Genomic DNA, 6675 nt, shown 5'->3' on the forward strand with positions numbered 1-6675 from the left:
CCCTCTGTGCTCGCTAAATGCCAACAGCTCGCCACAACCCAACAACCCAGCGTTACAATGTGCCATAATTCCAGCCAATCAGAGACAGAGGCTGCTAAATTCTGATTGGCTAACCAATCACTATTCAAGTTGATATTCTGATCATATTTTTTCCCAAGCACATTTTACCAATTCCAAACGACATCAATCTTAATAACTACTATTAATCTTGTATTTAATCATTTATAATTGATATATAATTATTCATGAAGGCTGAAGTGAAAAATGTCTTATATTTAGGTGTGCATAATTAAGCAGATTTTCTTTTACAGATAAAATGAGCCAAAAAAAGATTTAACTCAGACTGAAAGTAAAAAATTATTAAATGCCCATGAGAAATATTAAAAACTAATACAATACTAGAAATTGCAAAGTGAATGCATAACCATTGGACAGCAAAATGCTCAGTGCAGCAGGGTCAGTCAAAAACAGGTGGAGAAGAAAAGATGCATGTTAACTGCAAAATAATTAGGAATTAAGGTGAAGAATTAGGTGTGAAATCACCAGGAACCATTTAGTCTCCAGCGCCACCATTTTCCAGAACTGCAACCTACCTGGAGTCTCTAGAAGTACAAGCTGTCAGGTTCTCAGAGACTTAGAAGTATAGAAGCCTAAAAAATTACCCCTACTTAATAAGAATCACATACTGAAATATAGTAAAATGCTATATTTCAGTATGCAAATATATATATGCATGCTTTATAGACTGATACGTTGAGAAGGACCAGCACCACATCCTCTTGTACCACTGAAGAATTTATCTTCCAGAATCTGGCAGTAAGTTTTGGGAGTTCATTTTTAGTCCATCTCGAGTTGTTAGCTGTAGAAGATAACCTGCTTAATAATTATGCACACCTGAATATAAGGCGTTTTCACTTCCAGCCTTCATGAACAATAATATATAGGTTATAAGTGATTAAATACAAGATTTATAGTAGTTATTAAGATTGATGTTGGAAATAAAATATAATCAGAATATCAACTTAATAATTAAGCATGCACTACCCCTACTTAATAAGAATCACATACTGAAATATAGTAAAATGCTATATTTCAGTATGCAAATATATATATGCATGCTTTATAGACTGATACGTTGAGAAGGACCAGCACCACATCCTCTTGTACCACTGAAGAATTTATCTTCCAGAATCTGGCAGTAAGTTTTGGGAGTTCATTTTTAGTCCAGCTCGAGATTTTATCTGTATAAGACAACCTGCTTAATAATTATGCACACCTGAATATAGTACACGTTTAATATGCACACGTTTTTCACTTCCAGCCTTCATGAACAATAATATATGGATTATAAGTGATTAAATACAAGATTAATAGTCGTTATAATTATTGGTAAAATGTGCTTGGGAAAAAATATGATCAGAATATCAACTTGCATAATAATTTTGCATTTAAAATACGTTTTTGGATGTGTGCAGACCTTCTCTTTTTCGCATGCAACGTTTCACAAGCTTGCTCACCTGATGCCCGCCCTCTGTGCTCGCTAAATGCCAACAGCTCGCGTGCGCAACACAACCCAGCGTTACAATGTGCCATAATTCCAGCCAATCAGAGACAGAGGCTGCTAAATTCTGATTGGCTGCCTTGACAACCAATCACAACATTTCTTGCATTACCTCGACAGCAGAAGAGGAAAAATACAGTGCATGCATAATTATTATTCAAGTTGATATTCTGATCATATTTTTTCCCAAGCACATTTTACCAATTCCAAACGACATCAATCTTAATAACTACTATTAATCTTGTATTTAATCATTTATAATTGATATATAATTATTCATGAAGGCTGAAGTGAAAAATGTCTTATATTTAGGTGTGCATAATTAAGCAGATTTTCTTTTACAGATAAAATGAGCCAAAAAAAGATTTAACTCAGACTGAAAGTAAAAAATTATTAAATGCCCATGAGAAATATTCAAAACTAATACAATACTAGAAATTGCAAAGTGAATGCATAACCATTGGACAGCAAAATGCTCAGTGCAGCAGGGTCAGTCAAAAACAGGTGGAGAAGAAAAGATGCATGTTAACTGCAAAATAATTAGGAATTAAGAATTAAGGTGAAGAATTAGGTGTGAAATCACTAGGAACCATTTATTCTCCAGCGCCACCATTTTCCAGAACTGCAACCTACCTGGAGTCTCTAGAAGTACAAGCTGTCAGGTTCTCAGAGACTTAGAAGTATAGAAGCCTAAAAAATTACCCCTACTTAATAAGAATCACATACTGAAATATAGTAAAATGCTATATTTCAGTATGCAAATATATATATGCATGCTTTATAGACTGATACGTTGAGAAGGACCAGCACCACATCCTCTTGTACCACTGAAGAATTTATCTTCCAGAATCTGGCAGTAAGTTTTGGGAGTTCATTTTTAGTCCAGCTCGAGATTTTATCTGTATAAGACAACCTGCTTAATAATTATGCACACCTGAATATAGTACACGTTTAATATGCACACGTTTTTCACTTCCAGCCTTCATGAACAATAATATATGGATTATAAGTGATTAAATACAAGATTAATAGTCGTTATAATTATTGGTAAAATGTGCTTGGGAAAAAATATGATCAGAATATCAACTTGCATAATAATTATGCATGCACTGTATTTTTCCTCTTCTACTGTTGAGGTAATGCAAGAAATGTTGTGATTGGTTGTCAAGGCAGCCAATCAGAATTTAGCAGCCTCTGTCTCTGATTGGCTGGAATTATGGCACATTGTAACGCTGGGTTGTGTTGCGCACGCGAGCTGTTGGCATTTAGCGAGCACAGAGGGCAGGCATCAGGTGAGCAAGCTAGTGAAACGTTGCACGCGCAAAAGAGAAGGTCTGCACACATCCAAAAACGTATTTTAAATGCAAAATTGATTTCAGTGCGCTCGAAATACTTTTTTCTTTGCGAAACGAACATTTTCTCCACAAAAATCAGATTGCGCGTGCAAGATGCACTTTTTGTGCGCTCAAAATATGATCTTTCGCGCGCAGAATTGTGGCAGAAATGTAAGCTCATACGACAATAGCATCCACGATGTCATCGCTCGTGGCCAGTGCACTCTTAAGCAGTTATGAGCAGCAGGCTGTGTAATATGTGTGAAATCTTTTATTTTTGTTATCACTATGGCCATTTGACTTATAGCAGTGTCCAGTGTTTCCTATACATTTTGAGTTATTTGTGGCGGCTCCTCACAATATCAAAACTGACAACCACAAATAGATTTTCCAAAAGGCTTATACTTCGTTGAATAAAATGAGCGCTTCACGTTTCAAAATTAAAATGCAGTGCGGGTGTTTTTATATAAATGTATATCTTTGAAAAGAACCGACTGTCTTCAGAAAAGCTTCGAAGTCATTTTCATTTCGTCTTTCCTGTAATGCCTGATAAAGTAGCTTTTGTGAGCGCAGCGCTGATTTGCTTACAGCCGTTACCGGGAAAGCCTCTATATCTCCAGCTCCCAAAGCGCCTCCTGCTGGCAGAGAATTAATTTGCACTCTGTGGGAAACACTGGTGTCTGTCAACAAACAAACAAAAAGCATGCTTCAGAACTATTTTGAGAAGGTGCTTAAATTTTGAGCCATGTATTACTCTACATTGGGCTACTACTACTATTACTATCTAGTACCCTGCAATAACCATTTGCTCAAACTTTTATGAGATGAATGGGAAAAAAAAAAAGAAAATCGGCCAAACATATCGGCCAAAAAAATCGGCATCATATATCAGCCACCGGCTGCCCTGATTTCTAAATATTGGCATCGGCCAGTGAAAAACCCATATCGATCGACCTCTAGTCATATGACCCCTTTAAAACACCATTTCGGTCAACCACTAATGCTAATATTTAATAAATACAACAGCACTACTCATAGACAACATTACTCAATAATTCACCCTAATAAAATCATTAGCCAGTCTTATAATAAGCCTTGTAGTACTACAAAGAGCATTGAGGACTATTAGCTCTTCACTTTGATGTGGAGTGCTATGCTGGCTTTGAAGCCCGTTTTAGGAGAGACTCAAGCGGACTAATTGATGACTAATGACTCAGACTAACGACCCTGCGTCAGGTCACCTCAGAGCCAAAATACCCTGAGCGTGGGAGGAATCTGATCCAATTCTGCATCAGAGACCCTCCTGAGTAAGACGATCGATTTCTGATTTACGGATATGGTTTGGCGGGGCATGGAAAGATGCTAATGTCACATCCGTCTACGGCTGAATTTTCTACCGAGGGTGATAGAGAGTCGTAGATGTGTTGATTCCAGTTTTGAGCATGACAGGCTTTCCCAGTTATACACACACACTTTTTGTGTAATCCACCCAAACTATCTCATACACATTATACATATGAACAAACACAAACTAATGAATGAAGGAATGAATCAATGAAAGAATCAATGAATGAATCAATGCATGAAGTGCAAAAAAAATTAAAGGCTAGGAAGGTAAAAGGATGTAATGGCTACGAAGAAAAAAGAAGGATGGGCTAGGTGTGTGAAAAAAGGGGGATGGGCTAGAAAGGAACGTTCCAGAACAGTTCAACCCAAATATTCAGATGTGCGCTGCGCATTTTATGGAGGATGGATGAGAGTTTCCTGGACCAGTAGCCTAATGCGTCTGTGGCACAAAGGCTGTTTCTATAAAGTTGGGCAGTTCCAACTTTGCAAGGACAGTCTGGCGCTTCTGACTCAGCCTGTAAGTAAGTTTTTTATATTTAAATAATTTGCCAATGATGATTCAAACTTTTAAGCAGTGTCGAGTAGGCTTGTTGTTTCTCCGATCACATGCAGACATGGTTTCATGTTTAAAAAAGACAGTATAAATCATTATAATCCGTAATTATGTCCACACTGGACGCAACAAATGCCTCGTTTGTAATGGGTTTTATTGGTTTTGTCTCGTCTAGTGATGCCCGGATCGCAAACGAATCATTCTATTTAACCGGATCTTCACCAAATCGAACTGAATCGTTTGAAACGGTTCGCGTCTCCAGAACGCACTAATCCACAAATTACTTAAGTTATTCGGTTTATAAACATGCCTGACACTCCCTCTGACATGAAATAAACCAATATCCCAAGTTATTCTGTTACTGCTAAAAGAGAACCGATGAACGGATGTGCTCTTATCCTGCTGAGAGACGGCATCACAGTATGTTAAGAGGCGTAACATTTCCATCACATACGTCTGACACATGTCTGAAGCACATAAAACACTATATTGCAGGTTTCATTGTGAATAAATATGGTGTTTGTCTGTTGTTTTCTGAAAAACATGATTTATTACACAGCTCTCTGAGGTACTTGATTCTGATTGGTCAATTGCAGCATTCTCTGTGGTCAAATATTTTGATATAATGGCCATTTATCTATAATTGGCCGCTGTTCCAGGCTACTCATTTTCTGCTATGGTAGATTCAGGTGTTGTATCAATCCAGGGTGCTTTTAATTTCATAAAATAATTTCAACTCGAATGAATTCAAATTCAGTCAATTTTAGGGATGCATGACATTATCGGACTGATATCGGAACCGGCCGATAATGGCTTTAAATGTAAATATCGGCATCGGCCCAATATGAAAAATTATGCCGATATGTTTTGCCGATAAGAGGAATAGGTTAACTCACATGTGCTTAGGGTGTGCTAGTGATTAGATCACGTCAGCAGTGTGGCTCATTCTTGAAGCAAAGTTTTGTCTGAATGATGATTAGATTAAATGCAGCGATCCAAAACAGTCAATCTGTGAAAGCACGTACAGAATGACAGCGTTCGGTGTGTGATAGAGTAAATAGCATGTGCAGTGGCAGCAGCGGCAGCAGTGACAGCCTCCCCCAGGTCCTAACGCTCATTCGGTAAGAAGTTTTAATCTGTAGGGGGCGCTGTTGGCCTATAAACCTCAAAGATTTTCTGAATTTTTACAACTCTTGCTTTAGACCATCTACAAATGTTAGATCTTAAAATAAAATGTTAGGGTTAACACTAGAGCCCAACCGATATGGGTTTTTTTGGGGCCGATACCGATACCAGGGAGTAAAAAAAAGGCAGATACCGATATATCGGCTGATATTCTTTGTGTATATTATAGTACAGTATTAGTCTAAAGTTTGGACACTTTCCCATTCGTGTGTCCAAACATTTGACTAGTACTATATATAGAATACAGTATATACATAAACAGAATATATATGTGACTGAGATATGTAAGGGCAATTAACAATTTAACAATAAACTTGCGATGAGTGCGATGCACAAAGTAACGGGGTGTTAGTTGTAACACACGTGGTTTGAATATTTATTTTACCATAGTAACATTTAAATTCTGGCTTAAGTAAATTTTTTATCTCAGTTTTTATTATTCATTTAAAATGAGACAAATCTGCTATTATTTTAATCTCCGATCTGTTATTTATCAGTTCAGATAGTTTTTTAATGCTTTGATTACTAGCAGAAGACACTAACAAGTTTTAAATTCCAGTTTCGCAGATGGGGCATGTTGTAACACTGCGTTACAATGTGCTATTCTATGACATTAGCGATGTAATTTACACTATTTACTTTAATTAATTTTAATGAGAAACAACGAGAAACAGGTGAATAAAGACTGACAGTCA

This window comes from Sinocyclocheilus grahami, unplaced genomic scaffold, assembly GCF_001515645.1.
Source record: "Sinocyclocheilus grahami isolate Dianchi unplaced genomic scaffold, SAMN03320097.WGS_v1.1 scaffold790.1, whole genome shotgun sequence".
NCBI classification, from domain to species: domain Eukaryota; kingdom Metazoa; phylum Chordata; class Actinopteri; order Cypriniformes; family Cyprinidae; genus Sinocyclocheilus; species Sinocyclocheilus grahami.